Raw genomic sequence first — 26,314 nt, 5'->3', positions numbered from 1 at the left:
GCTGAAAGATTATCTTCACGTTGCTATCTTTTGTGCAGCTGCTTCCTGAAACGACATGCTGCACGGTGCTTCGCATACTTAAAAGCTCGAAGGGCACGTATTGATTTTTGCTTGAAAAACAAACTCTGTCTCTCTCTATCTCTCTCTCTCTCTTTGTCTGCTCCTGACGGAGGGGGTGTGAGCTGCCGCCTTCAACAGCTTTGTGCCGCGGTGCTTCGCATACTTAAAAGCCAAACAGCCCTATTGATTTGTTTGCTTTTCTCTCTATCTCTGTGACAGTCACTGCTCCTGACACGCACTCCTTTGAAGAGGAAGATATGTTTGCATTCTTTAAATTGTGAGACGGAACTGTCATCTCTGTCTTGTTATGGAGCACAGTTTAAACTTTTGAAAAAGAGACAAAATGTTTGTTTGCAGTGTCTGAATAACGTTCCTGTCTCTCTACAACCTCCTGTGTTTCTGCGCAAATCTGTGACCCAAGCATGACAATATAAAAATAACCATATAAACATATGGTTTCTACTTCGCGGATTTTCTTATTTCGCGGGTGGCTCTGGAACGCAACCCCCGCGATGGAGGAGGGATTACTGTATACACCGAATTCACCCCACCCCCTTCACGTGAACATGCATCATCCAAGCCAATGGGTATTATTTTATCTTTCTTAAGGTAAATATGTAAGTGTGTGACACCCTGTGTAGTGTGAATTGGGGGACACCAGCATACACTCAAGGTGTCTAGTATGCGGGACAGAGCGTGACCAGGATGATGGTGTAAGACAGGAAGACGCTGATACAAAAGGGTTGGATTTTGCAAAAATAAAGTGAGGTTTTTATTCACAGGTGCACATAAAGAAAAAAACAAAAATAATGTCCTTTGGAAAATAAATCTGTATACACAGTCCATTACCAGAAATGATACCCAAAACAGTTATGAAATGGAGCCCAAAAATGATGATTATATACAGTATTTACAGTACTGACTGAAAGTCCCAAAGGAAAAAGAAAAATACACACAAACTAGTACAACCCATACATACATAAAATAAAAATTAGGCGTCTTCCTCCACAGTTATCCAAGTCAGGAAGCTACTCCTCCAAACAGTGTTTACTGTGTTTACCAAGAAAAATATTCAAAACACAGAAAAAAGAAAGTGTATATACAAAAATAAACAGTGCACCATTAACCACAACCCAAGAAATACCTCCACCAAAGCTAATCCAGAGATGTTTATACAAGAAATAAAATATTTACAACAATCAAGGAACAAGCCACAGTGCTTGGTAAACTCACGAGAATGCTCTACCAAGTACTTCACTCTGCACGGTCTGACCAGAAGACCCCCTCTAGAGGCTAGAAATTCCCTTTTGTATCTGGCGCCTTAGTGCCGACTAATTATTCTATCGAACATCATCCTCCCATGGGCACGCAATGGCGTGGTGTTATCTACAAAGAGTGGCATCTCCTGCCCCGCAAAATTCCTATAAAAATGCGAGCAACGAGCAAGCGCGCATATAGCTATGCCAGCTTCTCTCTTAAAATTGAAAGTAAGCCCCTTTTTTTCCCTCACCCGGACTATCGCCCCGACAACTGCAAATACGGGATCCCTTAATATGCCACAGCAAGCCGATACTAAGATGCTTCACACTTTCTCTTACTCTTCCAGTGCTACGAGGTCACGGGAGGCAAACGCACGAGTGGGAGACAGACAACGCCATCCTGGCCAGACAACGGCAGAGCCATCTTTCCACTACACAAAACCCGCCGTGACGCTCCCCAGAAGCCGCTTATATAGTCAGCGAAGATGTCCCCCCGCACTTTCAAAATAGAAAAATAAAAGGCAACTTCATTTCTTTATATCTATTTGTCATTTTTTCCCCCAAATAAATGCCTCTCTCTTAACACTGCAGAGGACACAAAACTAACTTTACTTAATTGCTGGAAATGCCAGTAAGGCACATTACCATAAAGTGCTAGTGATTAATTCTGTCATATTTTTAGGAGAGCCTGCAGAGATCATAAGATCACATGTATTTATATTTTGTGTGTGTAGCATTGAGCATTAAGCAAAATTATTCGACTGTAGCTGCAAAAGGACATTAGGATGTTGATATTACCCCTGCCAAAATAATCTCTCCTCCACCTTAAATCCAGACTGGAAGGTCAGAATCTGCTGTAATCAACAGTGCCGAGCTGATGGTGGAAGATATCGTTCATTACTGTTTAGCTTCACATCGTCAGTGTAAATAAACATAATTGGGTGGCTCCAAACACTTGCAGAAAATTTTTTTTCCTAAAAACTGTCACTTTCTGTTTTCTTCTTTCTAGACTCATAAAGAAAACTATCAGGCCCCCATATTTGATACGGGAGGAATGCTCGATTTCTATGCTTAGCTAGTTTAGCAGGAATGTGCTGTAGTTGGGGGGAAAGAATCCTGTTCAGTTTGTCTTGCAATTTGAATGGGAAAAGCACATGTATATTTATAGAAGCCAGTACGAAGGACAGTGGCTACCCAACTTCAGCCTATACAAAGAAAGAAAGTGAGGGCTGAGCTCACTATGCTCCCCGCAACCAATAACGTTCACCAGAGAAGGCATCATTCAGTTCTCTATGCAGAGAGATGAAAGAGTTAAAACAGGAGCCACAGCAGATTGTAGGAGTTTGATGGATTACAGAGTAACACACAGGACCGAAAGGAGCAAAACTGCACAAGTCACAATAGCGACACTGAGCTTTGGGGCCGATTGAAACACCAGAGAAGCAATCACAGCATTCTCCATGGCCATAACAATGCAGAAGTGGTAGTCAAAGATGTAAACTGCTTATTTCTTTTCTTACTGTAGCATTGATTAAAGACACTAATCAGGTTGTCCTCCCTTCTCATCTACCCACAAGGAGGGTCTGTACATTAGGAATGTAATTATAGTGGGTACACAAGATAATAAATCTGAAATAAACTGATTACATTACACTAGATGTAAATGCAGTAATGATAAATGAATTTTCATTTAAGTAGGTGCAGTTTTAAATTTTGGTAAATGCAGCATTGTTAATACTCTGATATTTCCTACATAAGTAGGGTAAACACTCACAACAGGATAAATCTATTAAAGCAGTATCTTACATTTTTTAAAAAGCCATTGACCTTGTCCTTCTGCATGCATATTGTGTATTGCAAGCTTGTGATACCAATCAACACTCAGCTTCATGCAATTTTTGCAGCATTTCACTTGCACACATTAAGAAAAGGCCAATTATGTGCCAGTCAAGCCAAACCATGATTAAACACAACAAAGTTTTACTTTCAGTAATGCATGCAAACTTTTTTTGTTCAGAAGGTGGTAGAAAGAGTACAACTGAGGATGCTATATTTGAGTGATTAAAAAGTAATTAGTAACTTTTTTTTTTTTAAACTACACACACAAAAAGGGATATATTCAACTCCATTTTATGATGAGGCAGAACTAATTGTAGTTTATGCCAATATGGCATCATTATTTTTAACAATTTTTAATTAACTTGGAATGAATCACCTTTCAATCCATGCAACAACATTATAAATATAAATATTTCCATGCATCACTTGTCACGGAGTCCAAATATAAATATAAAATATGGTTACAATATTTTTAATGGTATATTTGTGGTTTTTTTTAATGTTCGTAACAGTCTGACGAGTGTGGAATTCATTTTGTAACATTACGTACCGCACTACGTCCATTAAACCTGCTCACGAGGTGGTCTAAGTTAGTAAGAAAATTTCATAAGCTCCAAGAAGCTCACTGCAATTGTACTTAGTCTTAGGCATGATCCACTGCTAGTCCGCAGTTATGAGACACACTGCAGCAATGCTAAACCCGAAATTTAGTTTTGATACCCTAAATACACACTAAAACAAAACCTGCACAGGATTATCCCCAGCTCAGAACACAATGTTTCCAAAAAAGAGGGACCCCTTTGTGCCAAACACCGAAACTTTGCAATGCTATAGGATATGAAATCTGAACTTGGTACAATGACAGCTGACACATTGGGACAGAAATGAAAACTGATTCTAGGGTTGTGTATCATAAGTCCTCTTTATGTAAAGTAAAAATCAGTTTTTTGGAGGGAAATCCCCAAAGAGACTTTAATTTAGTCAATATTGGTGCAAACAATAATATACTTTTGTGTTGTTCTCTGTATTTTTCAGACATTTGCAGCTCCTTTATTACATAAGTAGAACAGCAGTTTATTTTTGGGTATGTAATTAAGGTGCAATAAACTCAAAAATCACTTAGGGCATAAGGATTTAATATCATGGGTATATTACCTACAATACATAATTAAATGTGTAACAATTTCTCCTGCATATTCTTTTACTCTATAAAGTTGCCTGGGGCTATAGATGTAAAAGGGAAAAGGGAGGGAGTGCTGGGCTATATAGTACTTAGTGTCATTAGTGCCTAGAATTTAAAGCATTCTGGTAAAGTATACATAATAAAGAGTATAAAAGGGGAGAATTGGGTCACCTAGAACTCTTAATACCACAAAGCACTTGGCTTGCTTAGCAGGATTTTGGAGTAACCATATTCTGTACCATATTTGTGAATTATGTTCAAGTTTTTGTGTGCACACATATTTAGTGGTTATAAGGCAACTGGTATGGGAAGATTACCGCTTTCTTGCCTATGATTCAGCAGGTTTAGGAAAGACATTTCCAATAGAGAACAGGATGGTAGAAATAACACACTGTTGGTTGGTAAAGTGGCCTACAAACAAAGTGAATAAGCCTTCATGTGTCTAGGGGACACCTGTATGTTGTTCACACCGAAGCTAGTGAGGAGTACTGTGGAGTGACAAGCATTAAAAGCATCAAGCATATTTACCTGTACAGATGGAATCCTAAGGAGTGTCTGGCTCTGTAGGTTTAACTCATAATGAGTAATTATGTGGATAGGAATGGTGTGTAAGTAGAAGTTTAAAAGGTGGCAAATGTAAGAAGACTAAAGCTCTGAAATGGAAACCTGTCATACAGGTAGAGAAAGCAGATGCTGAGCTGGGACAGCCAGACAATGGAGAGGAGCAGGAAGGATTAAAGACATAAAAAGATGCATCAGGTGTCAAGAAGACAGCTGCTGTTTTATGAGGGTTAGTATTAGTAGCTTGTATTATTGGTAATAAAGTAGTACTGTGTAAGTAAAGAAATAGAAAAGTGGTTGAAAGCCAAAATGAATCGATATGTTAACGTTTAAAGTTGATGTCTGACAGATGTAACAGTTGGCATTAAAATGTGAGGTCCTAGCATGTAGAACAGACCACTGCTAAAGCAGAAAACACAAAATGCAAGGGAAAAATGAGTGTGCTGGCCATAGTAAAAAAAAAAAAGGAAAATAATGGGATTTAACTGGAACCCTAAAACATGCAAGGCTGACTTACCAGAGACCAATAAGAGTCAGAGCATGAACAGAAAGGAAGGCGAGAGCTGAAAGGAAGGTAAAAGAGCAAGGGCATTTCTTTTCATTACTCCTCACTGCACTATATTCTCTATATAATTTTTAGTATTTAAAGAATATGCTACATCAATACCTGATTCACATCTTTTAGGAAAGGTGTCTAGTAGAAGGATAGAATTTGATTTAGGAAAAATAAATCATAGAAGGCAGAGTAACGTGTGAGTTTGAATGACTATTGTTGACTGCAGGGCATGAGCTGGATAGTGGAGTCTGGAAAGCAAGAGTGGACAACACAGAATTGAGAGATAAAAATAGCAGAAATAAAATGCAAGTGTTTCGATATGAAAGTTTTGAAAATGCTAGTGCAAGAATGAAGGTGGAAGTGTGCCACTTTAGCAGTTACTTGGAATGAAACAGGATAAGACAGAAGAGAGATGTGTGTTGTGAGGTAAGCTGAAAGAATATAATGTGCACAGAATAGAGAACTGGAATGGGCTTGTTTGTCAGAGAAACAGCAGTTTGTATATAAAAAAAAAAAAGTCACTGAAATTAAAAAGAAAAGAAGTGAGATGGCCAAATAAAAAACAGAAATCAGGTTTAGCAAAAATACTGGAAATAGTTGAATTTGGGAGAGGTTTAAGCCCATATTTTCAGGCCACAGTTTAACATAAAAAAAGATACAGGCATTGAAAGGGAAAATCGGATAGTGCAGAAAGACACAAAAGAGAAAAAGGTATTTTGTCTTTTCCTAACCTTCTGCAACTGTTACTTCCATTTTGGATTTTTATACACTTTGGGTTGGTGCACATAACAAACAGTGAGGGCAAAAGACGGTAATATATATGCAGGAGACTAGGTTAAAACTAAGACATTGGGATAGAGTGACACTAGCAGTCAAGCTACTGAGTCCCCAGAAGCAAAGCTTGGCCTGGTGCCAACACTCAGCAACCAGGAAGATGACATGGATAGAAACTGCTTTGTCACCTTTCATTTTGCTAACTTTCCCAGAGTGTGGAATAAAGAAAAAAGACTGACAAAAAAGAACACAAACTACAGACAAAAATTTGGACCACCTCCTAAAGATGCAAAAGAAGAAAAAGACAATTTTGGAGTTAAAAGTGGGCAAGTACACGAATAACACAATAATTGATCTAGTCACAATAGCTATAGAATTAAAAACCTGCTAAGAACACTACAAGCAAGGACAACAGTTTTAATTTTATATAAAGTGCAGATTCTGGGTATTATTTGTAGTAATATAATACTAGCTATTAAAGAATAGATACACACTGAGTAAACTGGAGGACTTTTTCAATAAGCAGGTGAAGCTGGTGCAGCTACAAGTCAGATGGGCTCTAGTGGGTAGATATAGACTAATTGGGGAAAAAAAAAAATCACAGAAGCCCTTCTATGGTTGTCAGCTGTGGTACAAGCACAGGATTAGTGGACCAGTTCTGAACTGAGGTGTTCACTATATGCATAACTTGACTGATCTGATCCAGCAACCTTAGTCATTCCCCATTAAGCCCACCTCTAAAGTTGAAAGCTGATGTTTCTTCTGTGGGACTGGAAGACATATAGTGCCCAACAGTGGTGATGCCAGAGCATACTGGTAAAGACTGATGGTATTCTTTACATGATGAGTGGGAAAACAAAAAGGGCAAATACATGAACCCCAAATCTGCAAACAGTGGCCTCAAGGGCAGCTTGTGAAAAGTTTATGAAGAGGCACGTGTGCTCTCACATAGCACTTATGCCATGTTAACTTCCTAATTTTTGAATATTAAGTTAAAAAGTAGAAACAGAAGCAAGCCAATAAAAGTCAGCCATCTGAAACAGGAGCACATGTAAATCCCTCAGATTGTCTCTGAAATAAAGAATATTGTTGTGTAGCGGTTAAGGCTTTGGACTTCAAACCCTGAGGTTGTGGGTTTAAACCCCACTACTGACACTATGTGACCATGAGTGAGTCACTTGACCTGCCTGTGCTTCAAATGGACACCGAAAAGAAACTTAACCAATTGTATCATGTTGTAAGTCACCTTTGATAAAGGTATCAGCCAACTAAGTAAATGTAAATATATTGACACATCACTTGGAAACTGATCACATACTGCCAACAATGTACTGAACACATGGTCAGTACATCAATTTCCTAATTGTGAGCACAGGAAAAGCAATGACTGCAACCGTGAGGAAGGATTTGTGCAATGGACTGTTAGAATAACTAAGACTGTTCCATTTACTATGATCATAAATATATTATATAAAAAATTAGAGGTGGAACATAGTGTTGAGTATTGAATCAATACTTAACACTCATGCTTTGAACAAATAAACATATCTGGTAGATTTTAAAGCTCTTATTTTCATGTTTAAATTCCTGCTCCTTGAAACCCATCTGAGCTGCAACAGGCATATTTTTTGTATAACTTCAGAACACAATTTTGTGTGTCAAGTTAATATATAATAATTATGAAGAAATAACTAACTTGAAAAGATTACACAATCCTTTAACTCATACCCTGAAATTTACATCCAATTGTCCTCCAAATACTGAAAATGCAAATGTTTATGTACCCACCAGAGTGCAGAATAAGCTATAAAGCACATCAGTCACCATGATGCAGAAACAATTACAAGTATTTGACTTACAGAAAAGGCACCATAGAGCAAACTTTATAACAAAATTAAAATGGTCAGCATTTAATAATATAAGCATGAGCAAACTTAAAAATAACCTACCCAAGAAAAATTACCAATGTAAACTGCAAGCCTTTTGTGTCCTTGACCACTTGACATGTATGGGACATTAGGTTTAGTGTCAGGTTTGGATGGCGCACTTTTCTGCAAGGCTGGTGCTTCTTCCTCCTTTCTTTGCCATTCATTGCTGATTGTGCCAGTTAATACATCATCATAAAGGTCACTAGTATCAGCCTCACGAACAAACTCCCCATCCTGAAAATAAAAGGGGAAGGAGAGGTAATTATTTTAAGTTATGACCGTAAAACACTAAAAGCATTATTAAAAAAATAACACCCATCTAATCTATTCTTCTAATCCCTATAACTATAAATATCAATGCAACAATAGGCTAAGATGCAATAACTCATGGGGAATTTTGAAACTAAGATTAAAACTGCCTCATTACCAGTTAAGACTATAAAATGACATTAAAAACTCAGAATCAATGTCTCCATGATGGGACAGTTAACTTTGTGAGCTGGAATGTTAAAGGCCTGAATCACGAATTAAAGAGAAAGAAAGTATGCTCTCACCTAACAGGCTTAAACGCTAAAATAGTATTTTTACAGGAGACCCACTTACTAAGCAAGGATCAGTTCAGACTAAAAAAAGACTGGACTGGCCAAATGTTCCATTCTAGCTTTATAAAGAAAACTAGAGGGGTGGGAATTCTCATACACAGAACAGTTCCATTTGTAGCATCAGATGTAGTATCGGACCCTGAAGGGAGATATGTGATGGTCATGGGCAACTTATATAACAGTAAAATGATTTTGATAAATGTTTATGCACCCAATGTCGATGATAAGGAATTCATGCAAAATCTATTTGCATCCATCCCAATGTGAACACTCATAAAATTATAATGGCTGGGGACTTTAATTGTGTTGTAAATCCACTCTTAGATAGGACTCCTGTGACAAGGGGGGACGACATCTAATACTGCAAAGACAATTACAGAGTTTTTAAATGATCACAACTTATCAGACCCCTGGAGGTTTCTTAACCCAAACTCAAGAACATATTCATTCTACTCACCAGTGCATTATAGCTACTCAAGAATTGATTATTTTTTTTAAAGATAATGATTTCCTGCCTACAATTAAATCATGCAAATACGACACAATTGTTATCTTCGACCATGCCCCTCTAGTCTTGGAGCTAAAATCATTAAGCCCCTCACACTCACCTCGCAGATGGCGCCTTAACCCTCTTCTATTGGCAGACGAGAACTGCACAGAATATATATCCAAACAAATCAGCTTCTTCCTAGAGACAAACACTCCCACAGAGGTTTCTGCAGGAACACTCTGGGAAACTCTAAAGGCCTTCTTAAGAGGACAGATTATTTCATTTCTTTCCCACAGAAAAAAATTAGAAACCAAGAAAGTGTCAGACCTAAGAAGCGAAATTACTACAATAGATGAAGAACAAGCCAGGCGTCCAAGTGAAGCTCTCCACAGGAAAAGGCAGGCCCTGCATACAGAACTTAACATCTTAAGAACGAAAGAAACTGAACAACTTATTTATAAGTCTAGACATCATTACTATGAACACGGAGAAAAAGCTAATAAGCTTTTAGCTCAACAAATTCACAAACAAGAAGTTCGCAATGCAATACCAGTAATCACCAACACGAATGGAGAAGAAATTATTGACCATAAAAATATAATGCACGCATTTAGAGATTATTATAAATCCTTATATTCTACTGAGCTCAAAGAAGACAACACACAATCTAATGCATTTCTGGATACATTACAGACACCACAAATAGATGCTTTAAGTGCTGAGGAACTGGATAAACCTCTAACGCTAACAGAATTACTAGATGCTATAAAGTCACTTCAAAGCGGGAAATCAGCAGGCCCTGATGGTTACCCCTTAGAATTTTATAAGAAATTCTCCACTCAGCTAGCTCCCCTCTTATTGGCAACATTTACAGAAGCTAGCGACAACCAAATGCTACCTCAAACATTTCATCAAGCATTAATCACGGTCTTTCCTAAACAAAATAAGGACTTGTTACAATGTGCATCATACAGACCAATTTCACTCCTGAATAATGATGTTAAGATACTCTCAAAAATACTAGGTAGAAGGATGGAGAAAGTGCTGCCCTAACTGGATTTATTAAAGGCTGACATCTATCTTCCAATCTCCGATGCTTGTTTAATGTTATATATTCACCAGCAAAATCAAACACCCCAGAGATATTACTATCATTAGACGCAGAAAAAGAATTTGGTATGATTGAATGGAACTACCTTTTCACTGCATTGGAGAAATTTGGGTTTGGCCCGAAAATTTGTGCATGGATCAAACTACTGTATACCAATCCAGAAGCTTCAGTTTGTATTAATAACATTTGCTCAGACTACTTTAAGCTAGAACGTGGTACCAGACAAGGATGTCCCTTGTCACCACTGCTGTTTGCAATCGCCATTGAACCACTGGCGGTTCACTGCCGAAATTCTTATCAGATAAAGGGGATTGTCAGAGAAGGACTGGAACAGAAAATTTCTCTATATGCAGATGATATGGTTTTATATATATCAGACGCAGAAAACACTGTCCCTGCTGTTTTAACAGCACTAACAGAATTTCAAAAGATATCTGGTCTTAAAATTAATCTGAATAAAAGTATACTCTTTCCAGTGAATTCACAAGCATATAATATTAGATTGGACACCCTACCTTTTTCCATAGCAGATCAGTTTAAATACCTAGGGGTAAATATTACAAGTAAACATAAAGCTCTTTATCAACAAAATTTTGCTGTCTGTATGGAAAAATTAAGCAAGACTTGCATAGATGGTCAACCCTTCATCTCACTCTAGCCGGAAGAATTAACATTGTTAAGATGAATATCCTTCCTAAACTTCTCTTTTTATTTCAAAACTTTCCAATATATATCAATAAATCGTTTTTTAAACAGTTAGATTCAACAATAATCTCATTCATTTGGAACTCAAAACACCCACGTATCTGAAGAGCGACCCTACAGAGACCTCAGGCAGAAGGTGGCATGGCTTTAACCTAATTTTCAGTTTTATTACTGGGCAGCAAACATACAAGCCATAAAAACCTGGGGCCTCATGTATAACGGCGTGCGTAGAACTCACACTATAACATGGCGTAAGCACAAAAGTGGCAATGTGCGTACGCACAGAAAAATCCAGATGCAGGAATCTGTACGTATGCAAACTTTCACGTTTTTCCACTACATAAATCCCGATCAGCGTGAAAAGTAACGCACGTGCACACGCCTTCTGTCCCGCCCCAACTCCTCCAAGAATTATGCCTCTTTGAATATGCAAATCAATATAAATAGCCTTCTGAGAAAAGGCAATGGGAAAAGCACGGGGGAAAATATAAGAATTTCAGCGAATACCAAGTGAAGGCAAAGGAAAAACGTACTACTTGTTGGTTTAAACAGTGGTATAATCAACAAAAGGAAGTTGATCGAGTGACAGAGTGTCGGAGAAACTCGAAAGCTCAAGTTCACAAAGTCGCACAGTGCCCGAAATAAAAAAGAAATCACATATCAAACTCGCCGTGAAAAGGCAAGTCATAGCCCACCGTCTGAGTGTCATATGAAAGCTTATTAGGGTACAGACAAAAAAAATAGGCACACAGTGGGGAAAAAAGCACGAAAAGTCAACTTTAATCTTGAAATTTCCACTTTAATCACGTAGTTTATTTTGCCATTAAAGTAGAACATCATAAACTTCATCTTAAAATCGTTTAATTTAGTAGTTTCTCAAATCCCATTGTACCTAAAGTAGCATGTTAAATGCTATGTTCTGCATTTGATCTTCTTTGTGCTCTGTGTGTGAATCACTACCTGCTTCTTAAACGGGCTTTCTCTTTCTCTAACAGGACACATAATCCATTACATTCGTGATATTACAGCTCTCTGAATAATTAAAATACTGAGATGTATACGTGATATCTTTTTTATGAGCGAGCGAGCAGGCAGGCAGGCTTGCGTGCTAGAGAGCGAGCGAGCAGGCAGGCAGGCTCGCGTGCTAGAGAGCGAGCGAGCAGGCAGGCAGGCTCGCGTGCTAGAGAGCGAGCGAGCAGGCAGGCAGGCTCGCGTGCTAGAGAGCGAGCGAGCAGGCAGGCAGGATCGCGTGCTAGAGAGCGAGCGAGCAGGCAGGCAGGATCGCGTGCTAGAGAGCGAGCGAGCAGGCAGGCAGGATCGCGTGCTAGAGAGCGAGCGAGCAGGCAGGCAGGATCGCGTGCTAGAGAGCGAGCGAGCAGGCAGGCAGGATCGCGTGCTAGAGAGCGAGCGAGCAGGCAGGCAGGATCGCGTGCTAGAGAGAGAGCGAGCAGGCAGGCTCGCGTGCTAGAGAGAGAGCGAGCAGGCAGGCTCGCGTGCTAGAGAGAGAGCGAGCAGGCAGGCTCGCGTGCTAGAGAGAGAGCGAGCAGGCAGGCTCGCGTGCTAGAGAGAGAGCGAGCAGGCAGGCTCGCGTGCTAGAGAGAGAGCGAGCAGGCAGGCTCGCGTGCTAGAGAGAGAGCGAGCAGGCAGGATCGCGTGCTAGAGAGAGAGCGAGCAGGCAGGCTCGCGTGCTAGAGAGAGAGCGAGCAGGCAGGCTCGCGTGCTAGAGAGAGAGCGAGCAGGCAGGCTCGCGTGCTAGAGAGAGAGCGAGCAGGCAGGCTCGCGTGCTAGAGAGAGAGCGAGCAGGCAGGCTCGCGTGCTAGAGAGAGAGCGAGCAGGCAGGCTCGCGTGCTAGACAGAGAGCGAGCAGGCAGGCTCGCGTGCTAGACAGAGAGCGAGCAGGCAGGCTCGCGTGCTAGACAGAGAGCGAGCAGGCAGGCTCGCGTGCTAGACAGAGAGCGAGCAGGCAGGCTCGCGTGCTAGACAGAGAGCGAGCAGGCAGGCTCGCGTGCTAGACAGAGAGCGAGCAGGCAGGCTCGCGTGCTAGACAGAGAGCGAGCAGGCAGGCTCGCGTGCTAGACAGAGAGCGTGTGCAGCTGAGAGCGAGCCTGTACGTGCAGCTGAGCAGGGAGCCTGGGTGTTTGTCAGTGTTATTCAATGTTTTTACATTAGTTTACTATTACACTGTGCATTCCATGGTGTAATTAACTATATTTGTGCTTAAAAATATTTTAAAAAATATATTTACATACAGTTCGTACGGTCTGGAACGGATTAATTGTATTTACATACAATCCTCTGGGGGAAATTGCTTCGGTTCACGACCAATTCGGTTTACGACCAGAGGTTTGGAACGAATTATGGTCGTGAACCGAGGTTCCACTGTATATTTAATTACCTTATCTCCCTCATCCACCTTTGCAATGCTGTTGCTTGCTAAATGATGGCCTCTTCATTGTATAACCTGCTACTGAAAATCTTGCTCCAAACAAATGCAAACATTTTCCATTGTAACAGTATTAGGAACTACAGATGGAAAAGATGAACTACTACACAATGCAATGATAGATTGTCCATCTTGCTCTGTGAAAAAGATTTGTGTTTAGTTTTGTGAATTGTACTTACCGGTACCCCATTTTTTGACACCCACTGCACTCCCAACCTATCTGGAAGGTGGTCTCGTTCTGAATAGCTATTTTTAATTGTTTTTAAAAAACAGGGCCTATTAAAGCCCATTGAGGCATTCCTTGTGTAAATTTGGGCTATACAAGAAATACATCATTGTAGCTGTTGTATACAGTAAATGGCTACACTACCTCCTTTTGACTTTCTGTCCATTCTAAACAGGTTATAATCAGTTAATCCACCTGAAAATAAGTGTGCAAAAAGTCAAGGGCTCTAAATACTTTCTGAATCTACTGCAAATTTCTTAAATTTCTGTTAATACCACAATATCAGAATGTTTGAGAAACAAATACTTTAAAGCAAAGCCAAGTTTTCAAGCTTAAGCAAGCGACTAATATTTAAATGAAATTATCCCATCCTATTACTATTCTTAATAGTATGACAATTATTAAAATAATTGATTAAATACAGACTCCTTATAGACCCCACTCTTAACATCACTAAATTTCAAAAAAGACTCCATAACCCACTGTTTCCTGCATATGCACCTACTTACAAACTACACCCTAATCGCCCATTTCTTTTGGACTGATGCCCAACCTCTCACGTGGTATCTTATGAAAAGCATTCTGAAAGTCAAGATAAATACCCAGACTTTAAATCTTACAAGACAAGACTATAGCAAGGGAAAGCATTAAGCTATTATGATGTCAAAGGTATCTGTCTTTAACACAACTGAATTGCCTGCTTTTCTAAAGTAACTCCTAACTCAACTACTTAAAAAACTGTAAGCCGAGTCCAGAAAAATAGAGCAAGTCTACAGGCTGAAACACAGCAGTTAATGTGTTTATTATGAAGTGCTTAAAACAGTCTCTAAGGGGGTTCCAGGAAGTTTTAGCCATGGTTGCAATGGAAAGCAATACATGCAAAAATATGTAACTTCTGATAAAAGTTACAGCTATACATATGGGATGGTTCAACATTCAAATAGTAAAAGAATTAAGAACAGCATAAAATGTAATGTCTACCAAAAAGGTTGGTTGATTCTATAAAATATTGTGTTTTAATATTTATAAATATTTATTTATACATATTTATAAATATATTAACACCATATTTTAGTGACAGTTTTAAACTCCAGCTAGAAAGTGCAAATGGAATGTATTAGCGGTGGAAAAAAAATTATGCCATAGATTAAGAGATGTCAAATGAATAATTAAACCACATTTTAATATTTCCAACCTTTAATCTCAAATGACATTACAATAATGACGATACTTCATCACTACATATGCAATAGTAGATATTCCACCAGTATTATGGTGCTAAAACATTTCAAAACAAAGTATATTTATTAGGTTATTTTCTAATATGAACAGCCCCAGTTTCATGTGTCACTCCCATTGACTCATGCACAATGACAGTAATTAACTGAGCAATAATAATGTAGTTACTAAACAAATCCAGGGGTTTGAAAATGCTAAACGTCTTCTGTATTCATACTAAACAGGACTGACAATAAAGACACATTTTACAGAGGTTGCAAAAAGTAATTCGTTTTCTTACTGTTATACATGAAGTTCACAATTTCCCCATTCAAATGTTGAAAATTAAGGTATACAGCATTTTCCCCATTGTATTCACAACCTGCCAAAATAAGATGCTGCACAGCATATTGCAAACGTACACTCCATTAAGATCATCTTTCTTTCAAAAGTCAAATGTTTGTCCAATAAAAAAAACAAAACAATGCAGTAGGTTTGCTTTCAAATGGTTACACATTTGTCTCTGTATGGTGCTTGATTGCTTGCTTGATACAGCTCTTACAGATAAGAATTATCCCCAGCATCTATTTTAAAATAGCATCTATTTTCTTAAAGTAGGTCATGATTTGGTTTGACCAAAGGTTTGGCCTTCTAAGTCCTATAAGGTTTACCTCAATAAGTTCCTGAGATCGATAGATACTTTATTAATCCCAAGGGGAAATTCACATACTCCAGCAGCAGCATATTGAAAAAAACACAATATTAAATTAATTAAAATGCAGGTATAACAGACAATAACTTTGTATAATGTTAACGTTTACCCCCCACCACCCCCTCGCAGCATCTTATTGCAGATGTTGAAAGACATCAGCCTTCTAAGGAAGTATAGTCGGCTCTGTCCTCTCTTGCACAGAGCGTCAGTATTGTCAGTCTAGTCCAATTTATCATCCAGCTACACTGCCAGGTATTTAAAGGTCTGCACCCTCTGCACACAGTCACCTCTGATGATCACGGGGTCCATGAGGGGCCTGGTCCTCCTAAAATCCACCACCAGCTCCTTGGTTTTGCTGGTGTTCAGTTGTAGGTTGTTTGAGTTGCACCATTTAACATTTGATTAGGTTTCTATACTCCTCCTGCAGCCCACGATAGCAGTGTCGTCAGCGAACTTTTGCACGTGGCAGGACTCCGAGTTGTATTGGAAGTCCGATGTATATAGACTGAACAGGACCGGAGAAAGCACAGTCCCCTGCGGCGCTCCTGTGTTGCTGACCACAATGTCAGACCTGCGGTTCCCGAGACGCACATACTGAGGTCTGTCTGTAAGATAGTCCACGATCCATCCAACCAGGTATGAATCTACTCCCAGGTTGGATGGTGTTGAAGGCACTAGAGAAGTCCAGAAACATAAATCTTACAGCACCACTGTCTCTGACCAAGTGGGAGAGGGATCAGTGTAGCATATAGATGATGGCATCCTCCACTCCCACCTTCTCCTGGTATGCGAACTGCTCCATGGTCTTCATCACATGTGACATCAGAGAGACAGACCGGAAGTCATTCAGCTCACTATGACGGAATACTTTTGGGACTGGGGTGATGCAAAATGTTTTCCAAAGAATTGGGACTATCCCCTGTTCCAGGCTCTGGCTGAAGATGCGATGTAGAGGACTCCCCAGCTTCAACGCACAGGCAGTCGTGGCGATACTCAATCTGGACCCACTGCTTTGCTGGCACGAAGTCTCCTCAGCTCTCTGCTTACCTGGGCTGCTGTAATTGTGGGTGGGGGGAAACTCTCTCCTATGCTGGTATCAGCAGAAGGAATATTTTTATATTTTTTTTATATATTGTATATATAAATAATAGGAAAATTTATTAAACAATAAATGCATTGCAACCTGTGCTTGTTGTCAACTCAATTGTATGTTTCATGATCAGTTAGCTTTTTATTCAGGACAACTACAGGTTTTAAATATAACATTCCATGGTTACAACCTATGACTGTTATTAAAATGCACTCAAATGCTCATTCTTTTGCAATTGTTACTCATTAAGTCAAGACCAAAGGTTAGAAAACTTATTTTCCTTCCTGCACTTTTGCATTTATCTTAGTAAACTGAGAGGTAAGTGTTGGTTTAAAAATTGGCAGTTTGGTGGTATATACAAATTTTAACATTTCAGTAGCCTAAACAGGTACTCGTTATTTCAGCAAGCATAATATGTACAAGTGAAACTGGTAAAAAGTTTTAAAAGTGAAAAAAGGAAAAAAATATATATACAAAATAAAGCTGGATATGTTTACAGCAAGCACACTGGTTTTATAACAATATTCTATAAATATTAAGCATTATATGAAGATTAAAATAGGTTTATTTAATTAATTTGATTAATGCATGCATCTCTCAGGAGATTCTGTATACAATTTATTTGTTCATTAATCCCTTAAAATTTCTTGCACTAAGTAATTGCCAGATTACAGTGCATAAAACACAGTAACTGTTATTAAAGTTTAAACTTTATATTCAAATCAATATTATCTTTCTAAGCATCAAATTAACAAATAAACACGTATGCTGATATCATCTGCAGCACACACTTAAGAGGGTAACAAATGTCTCATTTCCACCATTTTTTCAGAAAAAAAAAAAAAAAAAACTATTTTTAAATGTTACAATTACAATAACTCTCACATGAAAATATTCAGTTTGTAAACTTTCTTTTCAGTCAGATTTTTCCAAGAATCCTAATATTTAAATGCCAGATGTGGTGAGAGAGGACATGCAGGTGATGGGTGTAACAGAGCAAGATGCAGAGGACAGAAATATATGGAAGAAGATGATCCGCTGTGGCAACCCCTAATGGGAGCAGCCAAAAGAAGAAGAATATTGGCACTGCAGCCTCACTGTCTCTGGGATTGACCCACTGCACTAGACTAGCCTGTCGGCGTCAGCGTTTACCTCTGTGTGCTTGCGTGCAGACAGTTCAAGCGCAGTTGGCTCGGTGATTAACAGAATTTCATCAATGGCGTCAGCTGCACCTTGTACATATTGTTCCAGTAGTTTTTTTTTAAATAGTTTTTACAGTTCATTGGCAGTGTGTAAAATGATCAGTGTCACAGTATTTGTGATGCTCTTTGCATGAAAAAAAATGTGTTCCATTAAAATTTCACTTTTTCTTTGTGAACTGTGACGTTTAAAGTGCAGCAAAAAAGTATTTGGTGCCCAGGTATGCATTAACCCCTAAGTACAGTATGTGGCAGTATAAGGGTTAAAGCCCCAAGATGCCGTCAAAACGCCCAGCACCTTCTAAGGTTTCTGGCAATGAAAACGCGCTTGCATGAATTACAGTACATATAGCGGTAACATCGGTATTTTACATTATAGCACTGCGGGTGACATATCAGTATAGTACTGTACAGTATACGGGTTTAGGTTTACATTTTTTTTTTTAGGTAATGTATTAAGCCGAGGTTGAAATGAAATTAAAGTGTTTTGGGAGCATATTTAGGGTTTAAACTATAAAAATAGGCATTTTTTTAACCACATCCATAATTCGCAGTTTTTCACAATTCGCGGGTGCTCTAGGAACGTAACTCCCGCGAATTTCAAGGGTGTACTGTACTTGGATAAGGGTTGTTAGTGGAGGCAAAAGCAGCAACTAAGGGACATGAAAGTGTATGGAAGATGGACGGATAAATGGAGACCTAGTGTAAGAGTTAAATTTGAACCCTGCTCCAGTGTGTACCTGGTATGTGTCTGAGTCTCATATCCTTCTGAACTTATGCTTAAAAGCTTACGCTGTTATTTTTATTCACTATGATAAAATGTGTTTCCCGTTTTGTACCAAGCTGGATTATATATATTTATATAGGCCATTGTTCTTTTTTCCTTCTTTTTAAGTGTTCACACAGCTCCCAAAAATAAAAATGAAAAACATACATTCAAAAAGTCACGTACATCCTAAACAAACAGCACTATCAATCAAATTGTGGTCATATAAGGTATCAAAATTTGCCATGTCCTGCTAGCGACTAGGTGTAACCAATCATGTTAAAAGTTTTCTGAATTTGTAATGAATTCCTTTAAAAGAAAAGTGACCTTATCAATGAATTATATAAATATAGCCTGAGGACATTTTTTTCCTTTGTAGCAATGTGACTAGCATGTGGCTAACATGTAATACACTTGTTACCTCTTCGAATATTTAGATAAAGAATAACGATTGATGCTTTCTCCTGCCTGTGTTTAATTGCTTAAATCAGGGCATTCCAGTGTGGGGGGTGCCTGTATGTATTAAATTTTCTCCTACACTAGACAGAGAGTCATCCTTTAACGTTCTATTGTCTATAATGGATAGAAAGCCTACAAGAGCACTTTACTCCACCCCGTATGAGATCTTCTCATTTCCAGCAGCTTTGGCCACTGATTTGTTGCTTGTCTGCTGGGCTATGAACAGCTCCTCAAACAGTTCAACCTATTCCAAGTATGTAGCAGCCATGGCTAATGACTTATCACCAATAATTTCACCGTCAGTTAGTGCTAGGCGGTATACCGGTTCATACCAAAAACCGTTTTTTATTTTTGTTCACCGGTTTAAATAGCCTAAACAACGTTCAGAACATGGCACAGCGAGAAACTGTTTAAGGAGGGACCTTTTTCACTGCTGCACCACTAAACAAGCATACAACGGAGTATATGCGTTAGTGGAGTTATTGAACAGTGAAAATGGACAGAGAACATTCTGAAACTGAAGCTGTAGCAGACAAAGTTGAACATGATGACACAAAAGAACTTTTGCCGAAAAAAGTAGCCGTGTCTGTTGTCTGGAGATACTTTGGTTTTAAAAGGTCGGATGTGGACCATTATGTTCAAATGTGTGAATACTGTTTCTATACTACTGGATAATACTGCAAGCCAAGTTGTACTTGTTTTATTTTTTTTTCAATACTGTGTAATCTACCTGGGTACTGTGCAATAGTGTGACGACATGTTGACTTTATTCTCGACATTTTCACTTTAATCTCAACGCTTATGACGAGAATGAAGTCGACATGTTGACTTTATTCTTGCCGTTTAGGTCGAGATTAAAGTAGACATGTTGACTTTATTATCATAATTTGTCATTAAAGTAGAATGTTGAAACTAAACTTCATCCTAAAATCAATGTATAATTTACTATATTTTTTCAAACCCCGTCATAAGTTATGTAGCACATTAAATGCTTTGTGTTAAGTGTTCCCGGAGCCACGTTAATCGCTATGTGCTTCTTAAACTGACTTCCTCTTGCACTAAGAGGAGGTGCAGGCAGCACACAGAATACATTAATTTCATGATATTCCTGCTCTCTAAACATTTAGAATGCTAAGATAAATACTTGATATAATTTTCATGATGAAATGCATTAAAGCATATGTAAGAGCCAATCTTAGAAAGTTAAAGTTTTGAGTTAAACTCATACTAATGTTTGCTTTATTTGAACAGAATATAATTTCTTCTTTAGTCATAGACAATGGTATAATCTTTTCCCCCCTATAAGTTAGTAAGAGATAGAATCTTCTTGCTATAACTGAGAAACAGTGGGATATTAGGTTTAGTTGTGTTTAGAACAGGTCCCAGTAAAGAAGGACTTGATAAACCCATTTTAAGTTTGAAATGGGATAAGCATACAGTTTTCTGACCGCTTTGAAATGGTTCAGAAACGTTTTGAAATGGTTCAGAAATTATAAGTGACTAGTAACGATTTAAGATGTAACAAGATTAAGCTTTGAACTAAATTTTTTCTTATTGTAATTTTTTCTTTTTTTTTGCTATTTTTAATTTTCTTTTTTGTGTGAACTGTTTTACTTTCAAACTTAACTAAACTTTTAAAAATGAAGATATTTTGTCTGTGGAATCATTTCTGCGCGTCAGGCTTTTCTTGAATCCCATTTTTTAAGTTGGAGCTGCTGAATTTTGGAAACTTTGGGAAAACGCAGCTACATTTTCGTCAGAAAACTTGCCATCTTGAAAGCCTCGAACTTGAACTGGAATCTACCATCCGAGGACGCTTCTTCTCCTGAACTTGTCAATGAAAGAAAAAGAACTGAGTCATCTCGAGGTACTGTGCTTTTACCTTCTATCTCTGCACTACCGTAATGAAAGCAAGGTCGCCGCACCTGAACTTGAGAAGATTTTTTAAGAGACTGCGATGTTATAAGAGACTTTGTAGATGATCGCTTTTGCTTTTGCCTGAGATTTTGAAGCCTCGTTATAAGGAAATATCCGCTTTGTTGGAACGTTCCTATTGTGACGTTTGTTGCTGTCAAGAGAATCAGCTGTTGTCATGGCAATGTCTAAGCATAATTCCAGTGAAGTTAGTATTGAATTGAGTACAGACTCGAAGCCAGAAAATGTAATCGGAGATCTTAAAGGTCACATAAGTCAGAGGAAAGATAAACTTTCTGTGCTTATAGCTGAAATAGAAAGTCTTAAAGATACTCCAGAAAATCATTCAGAAGTAGCTGAAAGACTTGAAAATTTTTGCGAGACGCACAGTGAGATAGAAGAGTTGAATCAAAGGCTAATATCAATGCTGAGTAAAGAAGGCGCGATTAAGAAACAGAAAACGACATTCGCTGAAAGCTCTAAGAATTGGAACGAATTTATTTCTGTTACAAAGCTATGGCTGAAAGATGCAAATAGACTGTTATCACATAAATCCGACAAGCAGCTAATTAACCAATTCGAAGATATGCAATTGCAAGAACGGAAACGCTCAAAGTCAAAGGAGCGAAAGGCTACTTCGCAATTAAAGCGTGCTTTAGATATTAAATATGACTCTTTAGCCCAGAAAAGCGCTGCAGCAGCATCATCACCTTCTACGGCAGTTTTGGTTGAACAATCGACACTTGATAGAATCCTACGAAGGTTAGATGAACTTGAGTTGGAAAGGCAGGAATGACAGAATCAAGCTGAATATCAGACAGCAGTCACTGAAATGGCTAAATCGTTAACCCAACAAAACAGAGCTACTACTCCTACTCCACCACCTCCAGTTCAGCGTGTTGAAGTACCACACAGACAGGTCCCTTTATTTTCAGGTGACCCAATGACTTACATGAAATTTATCAGAGCCTTCAATCACGCTATAGGTAATGTACTAACAGACCCACAAGATAAATTAGATTATTTGATTCAATATACAAGAGGATCAGCTCAAGAAATGATTAATGATTGTACACTATTGCCACCAGATGAAGGTTATAAAAAGGCTAGAGAGCAACTTGACAGTTACTATGGCAACCAAGCGTTTGTAGTAGACGCATACATAAGTAAAGCATTGAAGTGGCCTCAAATAAAACAAAAAGATGGGGAGGCCTTGAGAGACTATGCAACCTTTCTCGATAACTGTATGGACTCCATGACTAAAGCTAAAAATCGAGCAGCATTTAATAGCAATGAAAATATCCGTACTATACTTTCAAAGCTCCCATATTCTCTACAAAATAAGTGGGGGGATATAGCTTATGAAATTGAAGAAGAAGAAAAAAGAGAGATAGAAATTCGTGACTTAACTATCTTTTTACATAAACAGGCTAAGATATTTATGCATCATATTTACGGCAGCAAAGAGAAAAAGGAAAAGACTGACAACGTTAGGTTGCCCCCTCATAAGTATGGTCAGAAATCAGGAAGTACTTACACTACAAGTATAACTGATACTGCTGAAAAGGGAACTCAAGAAATCTTTGTCAAAAAGTCTGCTAATGATATATATGCATTTAAAAAGCCTTGTGTATTCTGCAATGGCCAACATACTCTTGCTGAATGTAGTAAAATCAAAGAACTGCCACATAAAGAAAGAATTGACTTTTTGAAATCTAAAGGTTTATGTTTTCGCTGTCTCAAACAGGGGCACCTTGGTAAGAACTGTAAAGAAAGAATGAAATGTCAGACATGTTCTTTTCAGCACCCAGACATCTTGCATATCAAAAAAGGTTCCAGAGCAACATCTTAATCTACAGCTAGTGTGGCGACATCTACTGAAAATGAAATAGAGAGACCGGAACTTGTAACTTTACTGGGGCCGGAGAAGAATGTGCGCTGCAAGTAGTTCCTGTTAAGGTAAAATCTAAGAAGAGCGAAAGGTATGTAGAAACATACGCCTTTATAGACCTCGGCAGTACAGTAACAATTTGCACTGAAAGGCTCCAGAGACAATTAAGCCTTCAAGGGAAAAGAACACAAGTATTTCTCAAAACTATGAACAACTATGATTATGATTCAAAGGTGCTAACTCAAAGTTCTGTCTTATCAGATTTACAAGTCTGTGGTCTCAATGATGATAAATATATTGATTTGCCAAAAGTCTTTACACAGGTCTCCATTCCAGTGGACAGAGAAAATATTCCACTACAAGAAGACATCGATAAGTGGGCATATCTAAAAGAGGTACGTCTAACTCATATTGATTCTGAAGTTGATCTTTTAATAGTAATCAACTACCCAGAAATCTTCAAGCAGTCACGATTCATACCTAGCCAAGGAGGTGGACCTCATGCTATGAAGATTGCACTTGGATGGATGGTTGGTGGACCATACAAAGAGATAGATGACCTCACAAAACAAAGTGGTAAGATGCCCAAACATTCAATCAATCGTGTGTCAATTACAGAGATTGAGGATATGTTGCTGCAACAGTATAACACAGATTTTCCAGAGTGCAGCTGTGAAGAAAAGGAGGAGATGTCACAGGAGGACATCAAGTTCATGCGCATAGCCTCAGAATCTGCGAGTCTGGTAGGTGGCCATTACTCTTTAAATTTGCCTTTGAAGGATGAAACACTGAAAATGCCAAACAATCGATGTATTGCTGAACAGCGTGCTATTGGACTCAAAAGAAAATTTAACAAAAATTCAGGCTTCCACGGAGACTATAAAGCCTTCATGAAAGACATTATAGACAATGGTTACGCTGTCAGGGTACCCAAAGAAAGCTTAAATTGCAATGAAGGCAGAGTGTGGTACATCCCACATCACGGTGTGTATCATCCAAAGAAAAAGTACCAGATAGAGACACTGATCTTTTACGTTTTTTATGGTGGCCTGAAGGTAATTTAAGTAAAGACCTTGAAGAATACAAAATGACAGTACATCTTTTTGGTGCTACTTCTTCACCCAGTTGTGCTTCTTATGCTTTGCGTAGAACAGCCGAAGACTCCAGAGATACATTTCCTGAGGAAGCTGTTAACACCGTTCTCAATAACTTCTACGTGGATGACTGCTTAAGGTCAGTGACAACAGAGGAATGTAGAAGAAGAATGTTCTCCTCAGCACCATGTATTTTGTGTGTTTAGTAAATTAGAATTTTTATAATAACTATTTTTCTAACTTGCCAGTGAGAGACGCTTTGGCTTATGAACTAACAAAAATATGTTATTCCAGGGTTCAGGAGAAATAGTGTCCAGATGAATAAAATGTAAGCTGTTTCTTGTTTTTCCCTTTCTCAGAGTGAATGTTTCAGGGACAAGGTCACAAGGCTGCAGAACTGTACATGTAGTTTATGCAAAGGCGTCTCTCCTGTGCTTAGCTTCCAAAACACAGATAATGCTTAGCTCAACAGACATATTGTTTAACTTTACTGTTTTGATAAGGATGTTCTTTCTGTCTTATTAATCATGAGATGCTGAAGTATAAAAAACCCCTCCTGGCTTTTGATCAGGGTTCAATTGAGCTTTGCGGCAATAAGTTTATACTCTTTTGAATCTCTACTTACTGTGACTCCAAATTAACAAACAGGAGAATTTAGAAACTATTATCTGTCTGCTTTTCAGTGTGCCTTTTTCGTCCACAGGAACAAGCAATAAAGCTGGCAAAGGACCTCCAAGCTCTATGCCTCAAAGGGGGGTTTCCACTTGACTAAGTGGGTGAGTAACAACAGAGAAGTTTTATTGTCTATACCAGAAGAAGACAGAGCTCATGAACAAAAGGACTTAGACTTGAGCCACAGTCTCCTTCCCACAGAGCGTGCCCTGGGTGTCCAGTGGTGCACAGAAACGGACAGTTTCAAATTTCAGATTAAGTTACAAAACAAGCCCGCTACAAGGCATGGTATTCTGTCTGTTGTTAGCTCAGATTATGATCCACTTGGTTTTCTAGCACCCGCCCTACTGCCAACAAAACTTATTCTAAGAGACTTATGCAAAGAGAAATTTGGGTGGGATGAAGAAGTAGAAGTCAAACACATTCAGAAATGGAAAAAATGGATGGATGATTTGCAGTTACTTACAGACTATAAAGTGAACAGATGCTTCAAACCTACCGGGTTTGGAACCATAAAGACAGCACAAATGCACCATTTTGCAGATGCTAGTGAAGACGGATATGGCACTGTCACTTACCTTGTCTTAACCAATGAAGAGGGCAAAAAGCATTGTTCATTCCTGATGGGCAAGTCAAGAGTTGCACCATTGAAGCAGGTCACGATTCCAAGATTGGAGCTGACTGCAGCCGTTGTGGCACTTAAAATGGACAAAATGCTTAAAGGTGAGCTTCAAATGCCCTTAGAAGAATCTACATTTTGGACTGACAGCACCACGGTGCTAAAATGCATTTCAAATTAAAGCACTCGGTTCAAGACCTTTGTTGCCAACAGAATCTCCGTGATCAGAGATCATTCACAGCCTTCACAGTGGAGGTATGTCACATCTGTCCTTAACCCAGCTGGATCAAGCATCCAGAGGGCTAAACATAGAAAACTTTCTCAAAAGCACCACATGGTCAAAAGGTCCAAGTTTCTTATTGAAGCCCGAACGGGAGTGGCCAAAAAGACCAGATCAACCAAACGATTCACTCACTGAAGATGATCCAGAAGTTAAAACTTGTGCAGTCAACATGACAAAAATAGAGGAAGCAATCGAGCCCATCAACAAACTAATCACCTATTTTTCAGATTGGCATCGCTTGAAGAAAGCAGTGGCTTGGTTCCTCAAGTTTAAAGACTTAATGCTGAACTTAAGAAATAAAAGAAAAACATTTCAATTAGAAGTCAGTCAGACTAAAAGTGATCCAGAAGAACAAAAATCACTCATTGCAAAGCACATGAAAAGGTATAAACTGACTTTAAAAACAAATCCAATTTCTCTAGACGATTTAGTTAAAGCCGAAACAGAGCTTATCCGCCTCAGTCAACAGCAAGAATTTCCAGAAGAATTAAAGGCTTTAAAGAAGTACTAGGGTGTTATACCGTGTTAGCCATTATGAATGTAGAGAAAAGCCAAGCAAAATGACACCTTTTATTGGCTACCTAAAAAGATTACAATATGCAAGCTTTTGAGGCAACTCAGGCCCCTTCTTCAGGCAAGATGTAAACCTTGCCTGAAGAA

General features: G+C 38.7%; 1 protein-coding gene and 1 long non-coding RNA gene across 2 annotated transcripts in view; one reads left to right on the top strand and one right to left on the bottom strand.

The window, feature by feature from the left end:
- LOC127526507 (uncharacterized) overlaps positions 1 to 23,150 on the top strand; it is a 107,729-nt gene extending 84,579 nt beyond the window's left edge. The window contains exon 2 of the long non-coding RNA XR_007934009.1: positions 23,055 to 23,150. This is a non-coding gene — a long non-coding RNA (uncharacterized LOC127526507). The remainder of the gene's footprint in view (positions 1 to 23,054) is intronic.
- The window catches only part of LOC114642656 (cleavage and polyadenylation specificity factor subunit 7-like), a 209,011-nt gene that overhangs the window by 124,005 nt on the left and 58,692 nt on the right, over positions 1 to 26,314 (bottom strand). The window contains exon 2 of the mRNA XM_051922065.1: positions 8,182 to 8,394. The gene's annotated coding sequence lies outside the window, so the exon portion shown is untranslated. The remainder of the gene's footprint in view (positions 1 to 8,181; positions 8,395 to 26,314) is intronic.

Source organism: Erpetoichthys calabaricus, chromosome 2 (genome assembly GCF_900747795.2).
Source record: "Erpetoichthys calabaricus chromosome 2, fErpCal1.3, whole genome shotgun sequence".
Taxonomy (NCBI): Eukaryota; Metazoa; Chordata; class Cladistia; order Polypteriformes; family Polypteridae; genus Erpetoichthys; species Erpetoichthys calabaricus.
This window is presented reverse-complemented; position numbering and strand designations above follow the sequence as displayed.